The sequence below is a fragment of the Triturus cristatus genome, chromosome 4_2, assembly GCF_964204655.1.
Source record: "Triturus cristatus chromosome 4_2, aTriCri1.1, whole genome shotgun sequence".
Lineage (NCBI taxonomy): Eukaryota > Metazoa > Chordata > Amphibia > Caudata > Salamandridae > Triturus > Triturus cristatus.
Window position 1 is genome coordinate 496,561,601 of NC_140586.1, and position 21,932 is coordinate 496,583,532.

Sequence of the window (21,932 nt, forward strand, 5' to 3'; positions counted from 1 at the left end):
GGCTGTGAAGCCTCACCCGTCGTGGAATGACAATTCAAATCAGAAGCTGCACCTCTGAAAAGAGACGCTAGGAAGTGTTGCCTCGTATGGTGGCCACTGCTGAAGAACTGACGGCCCGGCATTGGGGATAACAACCACGGGAATGTTGCCGTTGGATTTGACATCGTTCTGTATGTCCGATGACCTTCGCATGGTTTGCATCGTATTTTTCCCTAATTTTTCAGTAAAGAAAATCAACTTTGTTCACTCGTGATTGCCACAGCATTCATGGGGTTTACTGGGTAAAAGTAACAGTAGTTTGGAGCGCTTAGAAACAGCAGAAGTGTGGTGTAAAAGAACACTGTACAAAATATTAAGCCAGCTAAGTGGAAAGTTCATATCAGACCACATCTACGTCATGGGATTCTCGTTCGAGCCTTTCCAGGCTGCGCGCCCTGTATTTGTATTCTTCGAGTGTCCTTTCTGTGAAGAAAACAGCTTTGTCAGCGGTTTCTATTCAGTGTGCTTTCGTTCCTGTGGTGGGTGTTAGTGGGGGGTCCAGCGAGGGTGGAGGCCCACTAACGAGGAAATGGCCCGCGATGGACTCCGCAGTACTCACACAGACTTGGGGGCCTCTTCTGTGTACAGCAGTACACTGGGTCTAACCAATGAGCCACCGCGTCCACCTCGCACCCATGCCTCGTTGAGCCTGCCCGAACCCCGGGTGGCCCCCCCGCAGCTTCGCCTCCCTCCGTGGGAATGAGGACGAGAGTCCAAGACGGAAGTCGGTGCAGCGCAGGCCGTGCGTCAGCGCCTAGGAATGTGCCGGGCTGGAGGAAGCGTGCAGCAGGCTCGTGAAGCAGTCTGGGATCCGTGGACCCAGAGGGTAGAGAGGCGGGCGCGCAGCTCGACCCTGCGGCATCGCCACATAATCTTCCTTTGTCAAAAAAATAATGGCATTCCTGCGTCCCTTTTACTTTCTCCATTTACAAAAATGATTTCGGTACAGACGACGGCAAGCTGCTGCTGGGGCAAAGACTTCGCCAAAGTCACATGCTTAACCCCAGGTGTCCTTTAGTTGAACTTGCACACATTAGCTGGGAAAAGAAAAACACTGGCTGAGACCTGGTTTAATACCAAGTCACCCCGGGCATGTCTGTCTCCAGGTGCCGCCGTCCTCTAGTCTAAAAAGATTTGAGGGCAATTTAAAAAAATAAATCATGCGACGCAGAGCAGAAACCAAGTTGGTGTGCTGTGGTGCATGAAAGGGGACAGCAGAACAACGCCACAGAGAACACTTTGCTCTGGGTTTATGCAGGGCTTTAAGTGGGATGAAAAAACTGAGGGGGTCTCTTAAAGGGGCGTGGTCAATGTAATTAAGGGCGTGGCTTAAAACACTTCAGCTAAAAATCTGTGCTTAGCATAGTGTGCTGCCCGACGTGTTTTGCTGTTTCTGTCATTGCATACAGATGTATGATACAACAAGTAACATCATACCTACAACAAGTCAGGACTATTGGCTTTGTCACTGGTTGTTAGTTGCATAAGATAAATAAGCAGCAACTATGGCTTCTATATAGAATAGAAAAGGTTCTACTTAACGCCCTGGTGACACCGCGATAATGTTGCTGGTCCTAAATTTCAAAAAGAGAAGGGAAATCCAGCGAGAAAACGACTCTCTTTAAATGATTTCCCTTCACTTACAACGCTCACCTGGCATGACGTCTTGCCTTAACTTCTCCACAAGTGAGTAGTGTGAGCACGTGTACATCGATGTGCCTGCTGTCACTGCAGTCCTGAAAAAAACGGACCGCCTGTGCCAGAGCACAAAACAGAGCCTGATAGAGACCCGATTCGCGGCCCCCTGTAAAAAACTGCCAGTGCTCAGCACTGGTGAGACCCGGCCCACTTAAAGCCCTTGGTTTATGTCTCAAAAGTGAAAAAGAGTGTTGCATAGGGATTTACTTTTCAACTGAAATCATGGTTTGTGTTGTAAAGGTGCCTAAATTAATACAAAGTAGCGTTAAGCAGTACCTAGCGCAACTTTGCGCCAATGGGGCATTCCATGGATGCTACATGTGTGATTTCCATGCAATAGGCCATGGGATTTGATACAAATCCATATCTACTCACACTAGTAGACAGGGATTTGCATTAAAAAAAACGCCTCCTCAAGGCATACAGTGGACACATTTTAAAGTTTTACACTTTTCTAACTTTGCATGTGTCTTGCTTTGTACATCACATGTACACAGTGGGGAATGTATTAAACCTCATAATAGCATAGCACTGCCTGGGCACTCTTCCAGTACAAAACATATGCACAACAGAGCGCACAGACCTTTGCTCTATGGGTATGCACATTGGTGCACGGCAGCCTAAAGAGCACCAGTGATGAAGAAGAGAAAAACAGCACCATACCGCTGTATCTTCGTAGTTGTGACAATGTTTTTCTCTCTGTCAAGTTTGGTTGCTGTTAGTAAATTTGGGCTATATCTACTAACATATAGCACAGTTTATCTCTCTCCCTGGTGCACTTTAGGGTGCCTTGAACCAATACAGACACCTTTGCACCATAGTACAAGGATGTGTGCGTGATGTCAAGCATTGGTTTTGTACTGGAAGGGGCAGTATTCCAGTACAAAATTAAATGATTTGACATAGTTTAACACTATTATTAATTTGTCTGCTTTCTGTACATGACTATAGCATGGCCATAGCTCAAAAGTAACCATTTCCAAACAGTGTTTGGAATCCAACAGTCCACAGGCATTGTGTGGGTATGTTTATTTTGGTTAAAGAGGATAGTTATTATTAGGGCTCCCGTTTTTTTGATATATTTTTTAACCTTTCCATATTTATTTATGTTTATTTTATTGGCCATTTTATTGGTATTCATTCATATTTATCTTGTGTTTTGTCAATAAATAAGATGTATTTGGTGATTTCCACATTTATTTAACCAATAAATGTATGCTCATTCGTTAATGGCTGTCCGTTTTAGCTCATTAAGCAACCAATTATAACCCAAAAAACACCCACATGGCAATATTAGCATTCTATGACAAATACATGTTGAGTGAGATATGTAGCTTTTTAAAGAAATCCCAACATGTGTTTTTAACTCCTCATCCTGACAAGCTGCTCAGCTGTTGGCCTGGAATTCATGAATGACAATAATAGGAGTCACTCAAAAAAAGCCTAATTTTTTGTATTCATCCTTTTAAAAAAGGAAACACACTGTTTCCTGTTTGTATTTATTTATAATAATTAGTAAAAATGGAAAACTGGAAGGCTTACTCATTAGCCATTTTAAGAAATACATTTTCCTTAACCTCATGCACACACTACATGACAAGTCAACTCAACAGTTCTTTGACCTTAAACGATACACAACCTTAATAACACTATTATGACAATCATTCTCAGTTTGTTTTAGTGTCAAGCCTTATCTAGGTATCGTGTCTATCCTGTACAAGAAAATAGGAGGAAACAAAGGGGGAAGGATTAACCCATGGTGATGGCGTTCCAAGGTATATTATTGTTAAGTACTTCTATATATGTGTGGACATGTGATAAATACACCTCTGTTCCTTTTCAAAGAGATGGCTCTGCATGTTATTGTGATTGATTCTAAGCTGTTCAATGATGACCCAGCGTAAGTCATTGGTTGTGTGTCCCCCTCTTTAAAAAAATGATCAGTCATTCTTGTGGTGTTACGTTTACATCTTACATTGCTGCGGTTTTCGCAAACCATGATCTTAATTTTTCTGCTGGTCATGCCTATGTAGCATAGCTCACACAGACAAGTGATCATGTATATTACATTGACAGAGTTGCAATTGGTGTGTTTTCTTAAATCCAGGTCTTGCTTGGTTCGAGGTTGAGAGTCTTTGTATTGGTGGTAAGGTGACATATGCTGCAGTTACCACAAGGGTAATGCCCTTTCAGCACAGGGTGTTTTCTTGGGCGAGTTGAAACTAGACAGTCTTTTTAACTTCTTGCTTTCTTAAACAAGAATAATGGTTTCCTCCATGCCTATCAGAGAAACTAGCACAAAGGAAGATCTAGCAAAGTCTTCTTATGATGAGGTTAAGCTGGCTATTAACTAAAACTGTCAGGTCATCAGTTCATTTATGAATTCTATGTTCTGTGGTAAGGTGATATTGTAAAGTAACTGTACAGCTTCAAATTGCCATGTACAGATATGTATAAGTCTTAGTTACTGGTTTATGAACTAATATTTTTAGGTCTCACCTACCAGATAGTGCAAACACTGTGGTTACAAAATACTTATTGTGGGTTTGCCAGAAGTTACTGGCTTAGACCCTGCCCGTGGCTTACCATTGCTTGGCTTTAGTGTCGCTCTCATTTGCTTGCTTTTATTCAGTGGCTAGCCTTTTTCTTCTTGTGTTTCTCCCTGCCTTGGAGCATAACCAGTGTACAATCCTTTTGATTGGCTGACTTGTATTCTTCCAGGGATCACTTTTAGGGAACAACTTTCTTCTTTTTGGTTAAGAACCCTTGAGAGTTCATGTGTTTTCCAACTTTCTCCCTTGTGTGCTTCTCCCTCAGCAAATACCCACCCAGTAGATCTTGTTGCTCTCTCCCTCATGTGCAGCTTTCTCTTTCCTTCATGTTCTTCTGTAGTGATTTCCCTTTTGGGCCCAGTTTGGTTCTCCCGTGGTTTTGCGTCTTAGACATTTTAGGCTGACTGCTCTGCACAGCCAGATATAATACATGTGTTTTCACTACATTGTTCTAGGAATATGCTGTACATGTTTGTTATTCAGGGCCTCTTCTTCTGGCTCAGTCTGCACATCTTGTACAAGTTTGCTCGGAATACATAACAACATAAAGAACTGTTTTCTTTGCTCATTCTGCAACAACTCCTTGCATTTAAGCATAACACAGTTGCACAGCTTCATCTTCAAACACAGTAGTTATTGTCATATAAACTGTGCCCTATGCCCGTGAGGGTTTAAGAGGAGGATTCCGGCAGAAAGGACTGTTCTAGAACGATCGCAGGGGCATAACACAGGCCCCTGCATCCCCCACGGTGCGGGGGGGGGACCCCAAGTGCCAGCAGGCCCCCTCAGCACAGCACTCTGGCTGCAGAGCTCCGGATTGAGCCCGGAGGGGGCCCCTCCATGTGCCTTGCAGGGAGGCCCCCTCGAGTTTCGTTACGCCAGTGAACAACCGCAGTGCCCGACATGCAACCCTCTGTAAAATAAGTTTACACTCATTGTGCAGACCTCCTAACAACATACACAAATTATGGCATCTAAGGCCAATCCCAGAGATCATTCATATATCCCTGTGCTCACACAGTAAGGGTACAATTAGCCAGATAGCTAATTTGCCATAGTTGGGATGTTTGTCCTATACTCCCTGTTAGTAATGCTAATTACTTTGTTTAGTTGCATCTGCCTAATATTCACAGCACATTTGCTTTATAGTAGACTACGATAGTTTCAATAAATGTATTGTAAACTTTCTTTGTGTCTTTCTTGTATTTACCATAGGCATGCATGAGTGAGTGAGTAACGAAAGAGGAGGATCTGGTGCCATGGTTCGCTTTGGGACTAGAGGGTCATGTTCGAGATTGCCAAAAACACCTGTTGCTCTAGGAAGGTTATTAGTTCAGACGAGGTTCTGTGAGCTAGCCGGGATTTGAGCCTACAGGTACTGACGTTGTAGAGAGACTCAGTCCCTACATTCGAATATCCTGCCATCCTAACACACAGTTCTGTTTTACCAGCAGAATCTGTGCAACACTTCCTCCCCAAACTCCTCCAGTCTCCGTGTTGTGCTCTCCATCATTCACTTCTACCTCTACTCCATAGCGTTCTCTCTGGTGTTTCTCATCCCGACCCTCTGTATTGTTTTCTCCTTCAAATGCTTTTTCCCCACCTCGCGTTGCTTCCTGCTGCATGTGCAGTGCCTGTTGGAGCGGTGGTCATGCCTCTTCTGTGCAAGTTCCTGGGTTGAAAGAGTAGTGGGAAGTCAAGTTTTAAATACATTTTGAGCTAGGGATGAATGACAGTAAAATTGCTACTGTTTGTCCAGAGATAACATTGATTAATGTATGCCAAAAAGCTTTTCTGGGAGCTGGACTTATGTTAGAGTGCTAAGGACATAAGAAGGGGTTGAACAGTTAGTGGTTAACATGCTTCTGGCAAAAACCTGTGGATGAGCTTTTTTCAGGTTCCTGTAATTGATGACGCCTTTCCAGGCACCAGTGCTCTAAGGGTGTCCTGCCTATTGGTTTTATAAGGAGGAGGAGAATGCTTTCATTGCCTCCATAAGCTGATTTGTTTTCTGTGGGAGGAGTGAGGCGAGAGGAAGTTCAACATTGCAAAGGCGAACTCTTTTAGGGTTTTCGGTGAAAATTGCCTGACCTGCAGCAATCACGCATGATCTCAGTTATCTCATGTGGCAAGAATAATGGGAGTATTGAATGTGAAAACTGGTGTTGGATATGATGCTATGCACCTACTAATGATATTGTATGATTTTGTTTGTATCTTGGAGGAATCCTATAAACTGCACGAATGCACAGCAGACCCTCCCCCTTCTCACACAGAGACTCAACAACAAAGTTACTGCAGATTTCCCACTATGGAAAATATTGCAAATTTAGCCAACAGCAGCAACAGCACAGTCCCTCTTAGCTTACATCCACAAGCAAAATGCCTGTTTTGGGACTCAAATATGAAAACAGATATGTTTAGACCCTTATGTAGTTCTTCATGAAGGTAGCATTGTATGCTGCTGCACTGAGCATGGCTCCGTCACAAAGATCTGCAGGCCTGCCCTGTATTGGAGGTCCCCAGCTAGCCCAAGGAGTTTAGAGACATTCACACAGAACAGGAAGAGGGTTTCTATACATGCACCTATAAGGGAAGGTAAAATGTGTGGTGACTCTCTCAGGCAAGCACACATACTCCCTATATCAATGGTTGCTTCTTTCTGAAACTTTGTGGACTCACCCAACTTGAAATCTCTCATTACCAACTAGGGTGAGCACAGACGCACCTTCATACTCTGTAAAGGAGTGCTGGAAGAAGTGTCCCCAACCCACACATGTGGTACTCTTACCATGCCTTGCTGAAGAGAGGTCAGCACCTGGATGGCCTAACAGCTAGCTGTATCTAGAAGCTCATAGAAGTCCTGCAGGGCCCATGAGTGTTGCATGGTGCTTTTGTGCCCACACACCAATTTCTAAAGTGATTCAGGTCTTCCTTTGCTTTATTCCTTTATCAAAAGCAGTTCTTTGGATGTGAAGCCCTTTTCACAGTTTTGCTGGCACCTTTTAATCATGAGATAGTACATTTTCAAGGCATGTTCAAGCCCTATTTCTAAATGAGAAGATGAACCAAGGTTTCAACACCCTCTGCCATATCATCAGTGCAAAACCAAGGGAAAGAACTGTGAATGCTGTTATCCACAGGCAGAGTTTATGCTGCTGTGGCCCACATTCCAACTATGATGAAAAGTGTATATTAGTGTTTCCGCATAGCAGAGCTGCCACTTCATAGCTACAAGACAGATGTGGTGGTTACCACTGCTGTACACAATATTTAACGTGAAAGGTGACAAGGTGATGACAGACCCTGCCTGGTCAGCCACAATATTATTCTACAGAGCATAAAGTTTAGATTCATCCTAACATTTCTATGGTGCCACACCAGATCAGGCCTGGTGAGGGAACCCTCATCAGATTTGACCAGAATGTATCTGGTTCTTAGAGGACTTGGTGTCTGGGACATGCCATGAAACTGGCTGAAATCCCTTTACATTGAATTGAAAAGGCAAGTGTGAAATGATGGAATCTATAAAACATCAAACAAAATAGTGTATTTGTGATTGGTATCAGGTTCTCGCAGGCCAAGACAGCCTTTCAAAGATAAATAGGTCATTGGGCAAAATCCAGCTTATAGCTAGAAAATAATTGACTGATTTAGAGTGTACTGGTAGATTTCTGTCTGTCTTTTGTCAGATTTACAACTTCGAGGGGCTGTTGTCTGTTAGATTGGAACAGTTTCTCCCCCAGAGTTGCCGAATCAGCCAACTGAGTTGCTAATATGAAGGAGAAATATTTTAGTCGAAAATCTACCAGTATCTGTTCCTGGAGGAACACAGTCAGTGCCCATGTGGTAGCCTCCCCAGCATGCATGATTTGTGTCCCGGATTATTAGGGACACCATTCATTCGTTTTTCAGACTGTCTTCTAACGTTTCTATGACTACCTTCCATGGAATTAAACAGGTCAGATCCGGTGATGGACAATCCATCTCGGATAGATGACTGTTCCTTCACCTTGTTTGAGAGAGTGTCAATTCTGATCCTTGGTGAAGCTGTACAGAGCAGGAGGTAGCTTCAAACGTGGCATGTCCATCACGGAGAGTACACCTAATAGGGCATGAGTATTAGGTCCAGGTGATGAAGTTGCAATTTGTGGCAAATTCTTCTTCACATCTCTCCTTTGCATCAACCAGTACCTATGTGCTACAAACGGTAGAAGAATTGCAGACTATAGACCATGGCAGTGGTACGCTTCGCTCACTTCTATGGTTTTTAAATCTCCCAGACTTACACATTTTTCACGTAATGCAGCACAGCAACCAAAGCGTATGTGCTCGATTTATGAAAGGGAGGGAGAAGAACAATGTCATATCTGCCTCTGCTGGCACACGTTAGGCTGCCATGCACCACACATAGTGCATTGTTCTGTGCATGATGCCAAGCATAGGTTGTGCAATGGAATGGTACCCTTCCAGTACAAAATACTATACTTAGACATAGATTACAACTTTCTCTACTTTCTATTTGTGCTGTACAATGCAGCACAAATGTAAATTTGGAAAAGTAGGGGAAATAAAAAATGTATCCAAGTTAACGTGAGCCTCAAAAAGGTGTAATTATTTGACGCAAAGTCTAGGCTACAAATATTAGTAGGTAGAGCTTTGTGTAAAAAATAATGGGTGGGCGCATGGGAACGAACATGGTACCACCCAGGGTACTCCCCCTTAATGCAAAGTAATGCTAAGTAACCCATAGACATAATTTGTATTACTTTATGGCTGCTTTCCAGCACAAACCAGCTGCGGCAAAGTATTAGTAAATCTGCCCCAGTGAATATGGATGCTTGAATTAGTGGTAGAGCTGGAATGTGGTACATTACTGGCTCTGATTGAATTAGAACCCTCAAGTCGAGGGATCACAGGCAAGGAGGTCTGGTGCTCATTACACTACAAAAGCAGACCAGATGCAGAGAAACCGTCTCGCATCCTGTGGATTACTCTTCACTGGAGCATTGCACAGTTTCAGCTATGCATTATAAAAAACCTGCCTAGCACTATTTCTGCACCACCATTCCAGATGCATGACACACAAAACACAGCACAATAGAGTGAGACAGCCTGGCAGAAAAGAGAAAATCCAGTCTAGGGAGTTTACACAATAAATCCAGTTAGTTTCAAGATGAAATATCTTTCTTGTTTCCCAAGAAACCAATTACCTTTATGCAGTGAGTTTTTTTCCTAGGACCTGATGATTTTTCAAGGTGTTCTGTAAACATTGTTGCTCGCCCTGACTGCACTGTTTTCTTCATAGTATACATTAGTGTTAGATTGTTACAAGAAATGCCGCTTTGGTTTTATTTTAGCACTGGTTTTGCTTTGCCATTTGAGAGGCTTCATCGGTTTATGAATTCTATGGTTGTACTTCTTCTGAAATAAAGTAAACAAATTACTTTTTAAGAAAATAGGTAAAAACCTGTGCGTGGATGCCCATTGATGTCATGAACTGGTCAACTCGTCTTGTACTGAAGACCTCAGTTACTACACGCATATATTATTTATATTCTATACTGGAAACAACTGAGATATTTCCCTTCAAATTAAATAAAATCACAATTTGGTAACATTTTGATGATGTACTCTATTGGTATGGATAGAGGTTCGCTCTCCCCTGCTTGCATTAGTAGAGGCGTTGTCCCAATTAGTGAAACTTTGTTTGAGACAAGCCACTCCTTGAGCCACATTACATCATACTGCAATGTAATTTTCACAAGCAATATTGTAATCTTACTGACAAATGCTATCACAAACACATATATCAATGATAATGCCAGGGGGCGCAAATCCCATACTGTCCGAGGTGCCCATGCACCTTCCTGGGGAGGACTGTGTAAGGCATTTATTTATTTATTTATGTATTTATTATTTGAGTTTTATATAGCTAGACCCGGATGTATCAGAGCGCTTTACATGAGGATCAAAGTTGCAGGTTAACATGTTACATTTGTTTAAGAGCAATCAAAACATAGGAAACAAAGAATAAGGGCAACGTTTCAAAAAATTCGTTATGGGAGTGGGAGGGAAGGGAGAAAACAGGGAGACAGGGAGTAACTGTGCCCAATGTCCAGCTGGGTAGGTGACGGCCGAGGGGATGAACCAGGGCCGATCTCCTCAATAGCTGAAACAAGCAGCTCCACCGGGCATCAGACATAATGCTTGGACTCCGCTGTCAGGATAGTGATCAGGTGTACTCAGAGAATGTCAGAGTAGCGCGAGGGGATTGGAGGGGTGAGAAACCATGCTCCGAATGAAATCCAGACGCCATCTTGATGTCAGGCACTGTCAGTCACTGTGAAAGGGTCCAAGTTGATCTTATTGAATCGGAAGAGGTTGTCACAGGTGAAGGCACGTAGCGTAGTAATTTCGCGGCAGATATGTGACTTCGGGGTTTCGCTTCATCATCCTAGGGCATGCCCTTCAGTGGTCTCGGGGGCCACGCCGTGTTGTAGCTCCTTGGGTTGCCTCCATTCATAGCCCCAGTCTTCTCATGGACGGCCGTCTCATCAAGGAAGTATGAAGAATGAGCTCAATGGCGACCATCTTAGGGTCAGGCAAAACGGTTATTGATCCTGTTATTTAGTGATGTCTGTTGCTTTCACTGTCCGTTCTTCACAATATGATCTCCAGATGCCCCACTGGTTCTTTTTCTGGCTTAAGACCTATGTCACAAGTTATCCTTTTAAAGGGATGCAACTTTGGGTCCCATCGCAGCCATTTTGGGGTCAGGCGGGGTGGGAATGGATCAACCCCCTGTCCTGCTGGTGCCCCGTGTGTCCCCCAATGCCTCCCCCCAAGCTGACATTGGGTCCCGGCGACTATGTCTCACGGCAGAGGACCTCCGCTTACCTCCTCTTAATTGCCGCTCTTCCAGGCCCTTCTGCAGAGTTTGAAGTTTGCCCTCGCGCCTCCCGGCGCTTACTTATGCCCCCACCAGCTCCCATGGATGCAGACTAGTCTGTCCGCTCTCTGCCGCAAGGCCACACCTCGGGCCACCGGCAGCAACGACAAGCCCCGCTTCAGGGCTCCCGACAGCCGCCCCCGGCTCCTCCGGTGGAGCCTTCCCCAGCAAACATACGGATTCACTGGTAGCAAACCCGTGTGCCGACCTCTGGGCAGATGCTTGATTCTCTGCCTCTTCCGACTATCTGGCAGATCCAGAGCTTCTTCAGCTTGCTTTTAGTCAAAAAGTTGGCTCCTTTTTGTCAGTAGTCAGGTTGCTGCACTGGACTGGTTAATAATTTGAGATGAGTTCTTGTTCTACGCAATAACTCACAGATGTCTGACATGTGCATTTTCCTATGACTTTGGAATAGCTAGACCACGCAGTGCTGCACAACTCTGGGTTGTTTGTGATGTTGAATGTCACACTGCTCCAAGCTGTCTGGATTGATCATATGGTTCTGAGAGGAAAGGAGATCAGGGTCTGAGGAAGAGACCATTGTGTGGGATGGTTCTGGACTCTTATTTGAGTGGAGTCATATGCATTCTATGTGTACTTTGTGAGTGTCATGTGCATTTATGGCTTGCATGTGTTTATGGCCTGTCCTCAGATCTCTGTACTCAACAGAAATTAACTCTAACAAATGCATCTCTCTCTATCAGTTGTGTAGATAGGTCAGTTCATAGCAAGTTAGTTTCCTGCGAGCATCTCTAAATATCGATCAGTAGAGGACATACCTGTGCTGCCGTGGTGGAACTGAGTAGAGCCAGCCAAACCCTAAAAAAGCCCCCGCAATTCTTTGTTACACCTTGTTTGTAAGCAATTGGGTTTCTGTTTGAAGGGGGTGAAACCCATCTCAAGCAGCAACCCAAAATTCTTCTTAGGGTGAGCTCGCAAGCAAACCCTAAATTAACTTGAGCACAACTCTCAGATAGCTTGGCACAGAGCAGTCAGCCTTAACTCAGAAGCAATGTGTGAAGTACTTCAAACAGTAACACAGTGAAAGCATACAACAGCAAAGTTAGAAAAAAATAGAGTAATTTTTAAAACAAGACCAAAATGACAAACATCCAATTAGTAGGACTGGAGATATTCAATTAAAAAGATTTTAGTGAAAAAAGCCCCAAAGGGCTTAAAGCGCCAACTGTGGATATCTGTTCGTGTCAGCCTGGGACAAAGTCACAAATTTAGGCCAACCATGATGAAGCACATGCCGGCTACAGGGACCCAGTTGGGCTCACTGAACAGAGTACCTTAAATCCTGGTATGTGGAGCTTTGCAAGGACCGCACTGTGCAGCTGATTCAATGCATTGGATCTGAGATGCAGTGAGGATGCGGTGCAGGGTCCAGCATCGTCATCGCGGATACCATCGACTCGGGCTTTCAATGCGAAGTCCGGAGTTGAGGATGCGCCTAGCAGTCGGGGTGATGCATTGGTTTCGAGGAGCTGTGAGGCTGTGATGTGGAGTCTGAAGATTTTGTTTTGGCTGCTGGTGAAAAGGGATCAGAGGGCCTGCACCAAGGATGCATTGCACAGTAGCAGTTCCGATGCGGCAATGGGCTGCGATGCAATGCATGTCTTTGCGACGTTTCCAATCCATGCTGTAGCGGCAATGCGTTGAGTCTGCTCTGTGATGCGCCACGCAGCAGAAGAGATGTGTTGTTTCTGCTGGATCCACAGATGCTGGCAGAGCACTGTAGGTTCACTTTCAAGGGTCCAGGACAGAGATGGCATGACTTGGCAGGGTAGACTTACTGTTGACAGAGCCTAGGTGCTGGGTCAAGGTTGTTGTAGCGTTCAGTCACTGAGGCTCACGTCAGGAGGTCAGCAACTAGCTCTTGAAGTCGCTCTGGGGTTCTGGTTTCAAGAAATGTGGGTTCAGTCCTTCTCACCCAGCAAAAGAGCAGTAGACAGCACACCAGCACAGCAAGGCAGCAGCACAGCAAGGCAGTAGTCCAGCAGGGCAGCAGCCTAGCAGTGAGGAAGTCCTTCAGTAGCATAGCACTCCTTCTTCTTGGCAGAGTGTCCACAGATCCAGGAGTGTACTGACGAGTTGGTGTCTGAGGTCTAGTATTTATGCACAGTTGTGCCTTTGAAGTGGAAGAGTAGCTTCTAGAGGTTTCACTTTGAAGTCCCTAGTCATCTTGAATCCCCTGTTCTGGCTCCATACTAACTACAGAGGACATGCAGCCCTATGTGTGAAGGCATGACACAGCCTATTCAAGTGTAAGTGGGAATGTGCCCAGCTCCTCCCTCCCATCCTGCCAGTGATGGCCCATCCAGGTACATCTAAGCTCCCAACTGTGTGTGGTTGATTAGGAGGAATACACAAAACTTAACGGTCCGCTACACCCAGTCTTGTGACCCAGATACAGACGCTAAATGGCTAAGGCATGCAAATGCCAACTTTCTGAAAGTGCTACGCAAACAAATGATAGACGGAATGCTGAATAAATCATACATTCACCCCCAGTCAAGAGATCTGGGTTAAATCCATTGTTCTTTTGTTCACCATGCCACCCCAGTGGAGACCCAGCCATATGCAAATGAGTCTTGACCCTGTGCCTCATGGGAGCAGTCCAGACTGAACTGCCAAGCCAGTTACTCCCTGGACCCGAAACAAGCATTCTGGGACCGGTTTCTGGGGATTACCCTTCATCATCCAGGCTAGCTTGAATCCAGTGGCACAGTAAGCAAGGGACCCACGTCTGGGCATACCCATCCCACTTAGGGTGAAAAGTGCTACGCAAACAAATGATAGACGGAATGCTGAATAAATCATACAAAAAAATGATGGATTTAGGCCCAGATCTCTGTACTGGGGTGAATGCATGACATTGTTCTGCATTCTGTCCATCAATTGTTCTTTTTGCATTTGTCACCCTGAGTGGGACGGGTATGCCTAGACATGGGTTCCGTGCTCCCCATGCCACTGGAGTCAAGCTATCCTGGCTGATGAAGGCTGAAAGCCCAAAACCGGTCCTAGGATGCTTGTTTCCAGTCCAGGGAGGAGCTGGCCTGGCAGTTCGGCCGAACTGTTCCCATTGGGGCGCAGGGTCAAGACTGATGTGCATATGGCTGGGTCCAAACTGGAATGGCGGGCAAAAAAACAATGGATTTAGGCCTAGATCTCTGTACTGGAGTGAATGTATGATATTGTTCTGCATTCTGTCCATCAATTGTGCTTTTTGCAACTTTCTGAAAGTAGCATTTGCAAAATTGTATTAAAATTCTGACTTCACCATAAGTTAGGATTTTTCAATAAAATTCCAGACACCAAACATGAACTGATTAGTTGCTCCCATTAGGAAATTATAGCTTATTAAATGCAATAAGGCAACTCCAATATTAGTCTATGGGAGAGGTAGGCCAGGCAGTAGTGAAAAATGAATATAAGAGTTTTTCACTGCAACCTGTAAAAGTACATGTCCAACTTTTAAATACACTGCACCCTGCCCTCTGGGAAGTCCAGGGCCTACCCTAGGGGTGACTTGACATGTGCATTAAAAAGGAAGGTTTGAGCCTGGCAAAAGGTTTCTTTGGTAGGTTGGAATGGCAGTTTTATAACTGCACATACAGGCGGCAGTGGCAGGCCTCAGACATGTTTAAAGGGCTTCTTAAGTGGGTGGCACCATCAGTGTTGCAGGCCCACTGCCCTGGGCACATGTAGCATCACTTTACTAGGGACTTGCAAGTAAATTAAATATGCCAATTGGGTGTAAGATGATATTACCATGTTTAGGGGAGTGGGCACGTTTACCTTAGCACTGGTTAGCAGTGGTAAAGTGTGCAGAGTACTAAAGCCAGCAAAAACAAGATCAGCAAAAATGGAGGAGGAGGGCAAAATGTTTGGGTAAAGTCCACCCTAAGGCTGACGGTCTAACAATATTCAATTAATTATAGTAAGGCACTAGGTTCGTAAGAGGTCCCGGAGAGCCACTGTTATGAAACTATGCAGAAACAAATTACATTAGTTGGGTCCATGAAGAGATGAAGAATCATCACTGATGCTCAATGTCAGACTGCAAGAAGAACTTGCATGCTTCGAAAGTACCTTTGAACATTGAAGATTGACAGTAGAAATGCAGGGATAAAATATGTGACAGTTTATTTGTTCGTTTTGATTGATAAAGGATTATCATTGGTGGAAACAGCAGGTAGGATCCAGTAGTAGTCTTGACTTGGACAATCTCTGGAGTTTTGAATCACTTTCAATTGATACGGAAGGACGGGGCAGGTGAATGCAAAGGAAAGGAAAGAGAATGGGAAGGAAAGAGAATGTAAAGGGGGTGAATGTGGAATGGATGGAGTGAAATGTCACCAATTCTTATCTTTTTAGACATTGCAAGAAATGTTGGTTGTGTTCAGAGGCCAAAGCGAGACCTACTGGGATCAGTGCTCTCGTAGTTTTTTTTCCATTAATGTAAATTCTTTCCTATACTTTGTGAAAAAAAAAAGCATTCTCAAAAGGCATCACGCTCCTGCAGGTGCAGCTCGTACATGAATTACCTGTAAAGCTCAGCCTGTGCTCAGACGGAGAAAGGGCGACCAATACAGAGGACCCTGTCTTCTCAGGAACACTGCTTATGCTGCTGCCAGTAGAACAGGATGGAGGGGGGACTGGGGGGGTTTCTTATCTCAGGACCATAGATACTCTCATAGCACTGGGAAAAAGGGCTTGTCAGGAAGCCTCATTGTTCCAGGTGAGTGTAAATGTTTGACCATTAGCATTTTGATGCGCACATCTGCGCTTGGAAGGCCATCTCTGCCATCTGCCCCAGTTCTCTGCATCACCTCTGATTGAATGTAAAAACTGTGGCTGCTTGTTTCACATGCAAACTCAATGTAAACTGCCGAGAAGGCCTATTGTGAAGTGACAACGACACCCTAATCCAGGTCTAGTTTTTTGGACAATGTATACTTTTTGAGTCATGTAGTTTGATCTTTTTGTGTTCTTAGCTATCGGACAGTAAATACTTAGAGGCACACTGATTAACATTTTGCACGGGTTTGTGTCACAAAAGTGACACAAAACAGGACAAAATATTTATTTTGGATTTACTTTCTCGCACAAATCTTGCTTTGTAGTGAAAAGTTGCCTGAAAGCAGCACAAACCTTTGCTGTGCGCTGCTTTGCATTATTTTGCATCAAGGGGGAGTTCCATGGGTGTTACATGGATGTTCTCATGCAATCCCTCATGCTTTTGATGCAAAGCACTGTCTACTACGAATGGTAGACCGGTCTCTGCACTAACATATCTTGCCTCTTTGAGACAGACTTAAAAAGCAGAAATGTTTTTTTTCCGAATGTTCCAGACTTTGCATATGTAATGCACTGTACAGTACACATCCAAAGTGGAAAAAGTTGTAAAGTTTGTCCAGTCATGTTATTTTGTACTTGAAAGATAGATTGTAGTACAAACCTATGCTAGACATGAGGCAGACACCTTTACAGTATGGTGCAAAGATGTGCAAAGACAGCACCATAACCTAATAGATATATAGCTGTCCTATTCTTGTCCTCTTACTCAACAAATTACAGAAACTTTGGCTGCTGCACTACATTGTAAGAGTGTTTAGAAATTTTGCACCCTGTGTTTAATGACTTTTTCTTAACAAACTGCACATGCTCAGGGCCGGTTTTAGGACAGTGCGACTAGTGCAGCCGTACTGGGCACTGGCCTGTGGAGGGGGCGCTTATCTCAGGGGGGGATAAAGCCCAGAGAGCAGGGTGCATTGTATTTAAAAGGTAGGGGCATGTGTTTTTAAGTTTTACATGTCCTGGTAGTGACATACTCCTAAATTAGTTTTTCACTACTGTGAGGCCTACCTCTCCCATGGGTTACCTTATTACATTTATTAAGACATCAGAGTTCACATATCTGGAAGAAGATGAGAAATCCTCAAGATTGTGCTGCTCACAAAGACCGCCAACGTGAAGTGCTACAGTGAAAACCCAGCTATGGCTTGTAGAGAGGAGTTGAAACCTGTGGAAGTGCTTGAAGGTCCATTGAGACAGCTGGGAATATATATCAGTGGCCCATTTGCTGTCCTCCCTCAAAGAGTGGTCATTGGTAGTGTGGCTATTAACTAATTATCGAAATGGCCAGAGATCAGAATGGTGGACAAGATGAGCATAGGCAACATTATCAAGTGCCTAGTCTTTTCTAGAGCAAGACTACCACAAAGTTGGATATTCGACAATGACCCCCAATTTAGTGGTGTTCACATGAAGGAGTATCTTGAGTGTAGTGGCATGGTTTATAAAAAGATATTGATCTTCCACTGAGGCAAAAGGACTGGTGAAAAGGTTTAACAAAGTCATCAAAGATGCTATCCAGTTAATGTTGAATAATGGGTTGAGTTGGAGAACGGGCTTCCAGGCTAGGTTGTTGTCATACCGCACAAACATACACTTAGCCACAGGTTGCATATTGTTCCAGTTACTGTGTGGATGCATGCCTGGCCCTACGTTGTATCCGTGGTTGGTAGAGATGTGTCATACTGTTGAAGGAAAGGTGGATTTTAATGCAGTATAGAACTGCATAGTAGGAATCAAAAACATGACGAAACACCAAACGGGCAAATTCAGACTCAAACCAATCAAGGTGGATATGTAGGTTGGCCAACTAGCGTGAAGAAACTATGTGGTAACACCAAGACAATGTTTTTTTAATAGAATGGTAATGAAAATTCTGCCAACCAGGCAGTGATATGGGATGCTTATTTGACAGCAATATGTGGCCGGATTATTTTACACACTATCACTCAGGACATAAAGAAGCACGCAGAAATAGAGGTGCTGAAAACTGACATGTCACTGGAAACTGTTTTCAAGGAATCACTTGAATCAGTGTGAACTTTGATTAATTAATGATCTCTGTTACCAGCAGCAATGGCTATGACTGGTATTTATGATCAACAATATTATGAAAAAGACAAGCACACTGAGAGGGAGAGGCTGGTAACATGGACAACTGGAAATAAACAAAATCAGTAAATAATAGTGAGGTTGCAAGAGCCCCAAGATATGCATAATTCAGTGGCAGCCTCTACTTAATGTGGGTGGGAGGGCCGGGGGGAGGAGAGGTCCAGGGGTAAATAAAATTAAAAAAAACAACACTTACCTGCAGGCCGGCTGCCACCTCTCAGTCCTCTTCCGCTCTTCAGTCGACTCCAGGACTCCAGGAGCAGGAAGCAGGAGCCAGGAAGGACACAGGCTCCCAGACTCCCTAGCCAGTCACAATGCTGCATTACAGCAGCGTTGTGATTGGTCGGGGAACAACCTTTACAACGCAACTTTTACAACGCACTACCATTACAACAAAACTGTTACAACGCAAATGCATTGACAACGCATGCCATTACAACGCAAGTCTTTACATCGACTTGCACTAGATGGCGTGCTAACATTAAAAATAGTGCAGTTTACTATCCAAACACCTTCCCTACTGTTACGTGGACTGGAGTTAGAATAGTAAATTACACTTTTTTAATGTTAGCACACCATCTAGTGCAAGTCGATGTAAAGACTTGCGTTGTAAAGACTTGCGTTGTCACTGCATTTGCGTTGTAAAAATTTCGTTGTAACAGCATGCGTTGTAAAAGCATGCGTTGTAACATCATACATCCTGATTGGTCGGGGTGCCATGGTTTGGCACTCAGAGACGGCCTGAGAGACTGTGCATGTTCTCCTCCCAGGCTGTGCAGAGTGTCATGTGCACTTAAGAGAGTGCCCACTACCCCCCCCCCCCTGTGACAGGCCAGCCCCTCCCGCCCCGTTCCTACTCAGCAGACCCAAGACAGAAAAATAAAATGATTATAATTATTGTGTTATTAATATTTTCTTTTTCCTTTTTGAACTGCTCGCAGAGCAGTGTGGAGACGCTCCTCCACCTTAGCGGATGAGCCGCTGCTCGCATAATTACAATGCAAGAATGAGGAACAGATCAAGGAGAACTTTCTGAGTTACAGTGCAGATTATCTCTTTGGTTACACTATAACTACCAATGACCTTACTTCTATTAACGTAAAACATCATGCATCAGAGGATTACATTAGATCTAGGGACCTGACTCAACAGAGGCAGTGGCATGCTCACTCGGCCTCGTAACACAGTGCATTTTGGATCTGCATCACTCGGTGTATGGTGAGAAGTCTTATTTTATTCCACCCAACCAATGCCCACCTTACCACTGCCCAGGGAGGCAAAAAGGGCAGTTTCACATGTCTTGTAGATGGCCAGTTTAAGGAGATGACTGAGAAGCATGGAAGCATGCAGGAGAGGAAGGATGTCAAACAAAGGGTTATAGTTCTCATGCCAGCCATTTCTGGAAACCACCATTCTCTGGTAACAATGGTTGTGACAAGCCTTAAATCTACTCTAATCCAAGGCGGTTGCTTTCCCTGTATGTTTGCTTGAAGTTCGAATCCAAAGATCGTGCCAACCACATTTTTGTATCTGATGTAATTTCCTACACAGTCCATATGTAAGGAAGCTTTTGTCACAAAACAAATATGTCACACCACATTCTTCCCCTATTTTCTGTTGAGTGCATCACCACCCTGGACAAATATTTGCCCTGATTTTCGGTCCATTTTTTCAGTAGAAAAATTATTATTCTTGGTCTGCAATCTTTATGCTGTGCTCATTTTCTGCCATGAATTCAGCATGATTTTGATGCCTTGCTGATCAACTCTTTGTCACCTGTTATCTGTCATCCAAAAATACCAATATTGGCATCAAGTTTTCATCTGAGCTTTGTGGTTTTTCTGTTCTATCCAAGGTACTCTTACGGACACATTTGACATCTATACTTGTAGACGGAGGCTTAGCCCTCCCCAACTTAAACTGTTGTTATTAGATGTAAATTATACACAATACTCTTTGAGTTCTTAACCCCTTCGCTGCGGCGGGAATTCCGCCGCAGTGCTGTGGGGTGTGGGGGGGGCAGCACGGTGGCGCTGTGCTCATGACGGAGCCACTCCGTCATGAGCTACGGTTGAGCTGTGCTCATGACGGAGTGGTTCCGTCATGACTCCGCCCAGTTGCATTGTCTCCCCGCACAGGCGGGGAAACAGCGCCGCGTGGGAGGAGCGGCCGCCAACGGTCGCGGCATGACGGAACCACTCCGTCATGAGCACACGGCAACCGTGGCTCATGACGGAGTGGTTCCGTCATGAGCGGGGAAGGGGTTAAGGAACATTCTGGCTGTGATAAGTCAATATGGGATTGTATGGCCCATTCTGAAGGATAAGATCCTGTGTGTATTACTGGTATCCCCAAATGTTCCAAAAAGGTAGAGTATAAGCTCCTGCAGATATTTCACCAATAGAGGAATACTGTATACAAAACCTTTAATATTGGGGTGCTACATATTAAACTTGTAGATTGTCAGTGCTATTTCTTTTCATTGATGTTGCAGACATAAAAAGATGGGGTGATGTGGATATGATCCATGTGGGAGTTTGTTTGTTAGAAGCCTAATTGATATGGGGAATAGCAAAACCTTAAATAGTATACCATGGCTACTGAGGGGAGTCACCTTTCTATGGCAATCAGATGGGAAATGAATAAAGTTCTTTACAGAGTTGAGTCATCCACAGATTAGCCCCTTCACAGAGACTGAAGTTGCAGGTGTTCTAACAGACCTCCCTAATGGAAAGGCTTCAGGGGAATAAGGATTTTCTACCAGGTTTGTAATGCCTTTAGTGAGGTGTTGATAGGCCTACCAACACAGCTCTTTAATCATTTCATGACAAGAGTAAGGTTTCTACACTCCTTTCATGATGACATTATTGTTGTTTCATCAAACAACGAAAATCCTAGGGTCTATAGAATGACCGGAAGCGCCAGTAAATAAAAAGTAAAACGTTTATTTGAAACCAGATAGAAAGCACACGCCACCTCCAAGTTATAAACTAAACTTGTGCGATGATGATCAACCTAATTGGAAAAAGTTGGCAAACACAGTGTGTCTAAGGGCAAATCCCTTTCAGGACGTAATCCCTCACTCACCAATGGTGACATGCTTCATCATAGGGACTCTCCTCCCAAAGGAAAATCCTAGTTCCTTTGAGGGCTACAACCCCCTCACTGAGAGGGAGGAGCTCAGGGATGTTTTATTTAGAGGATCAACTAAATCCACATATGATGAGCTAGAATGTATGAGTGAGGGTGCAGCGCAAAAAAATAAAAATGGATATTGAATATGAATGAAAAAGTGAGATGTGAAATCAAATGTGATTAAAACTGGCTAGGAGACATCAAAACTATGCTTTAATCAGGAGATGTCCACTGTCAGGATTAAAAAAGCAGTGAGTACACCTACGGTATGGATTTAAACCGCTATGGTTTCTTCAAGCTGGGCGAAACCCCTGATTTGCCTCATCAAAACTCTCATTAATTTGTATTATAAGCTGTTGACAAATTTCTTATGACGCTGGTGGCTAGAAAAGTGTCATCTATGATATACATGGAGGCAAGATCCCAAAATAATGTTGGACGCAGAGAACATTTCTGATTTCATAAACTAGGAATGTGTATTTTCGTTCTCAGAAGCTTTTGGCTTTCCAGCCCTGTTTGTTGGACTGATAGCCCACTTGTACCGACGTACTACTCCAACTATAGTCATAACTTCCCAGGTT

The 21,932-nt window shown here is 44.1% G+C and overlaps 1 long non-coding RNA gene across 1 annotated transcript in view; it reads left to right on the forward strand.

Moving 5' to 3' along the window:
* Nucleotides 1-21,932, forward strand: part of LOC146834601 (uncharacterized) — a 134,781-nt gene that overhangs the window by 12,476 nt on the left and 100,373 nt on the right. The window lies entirely within an intron of this gene.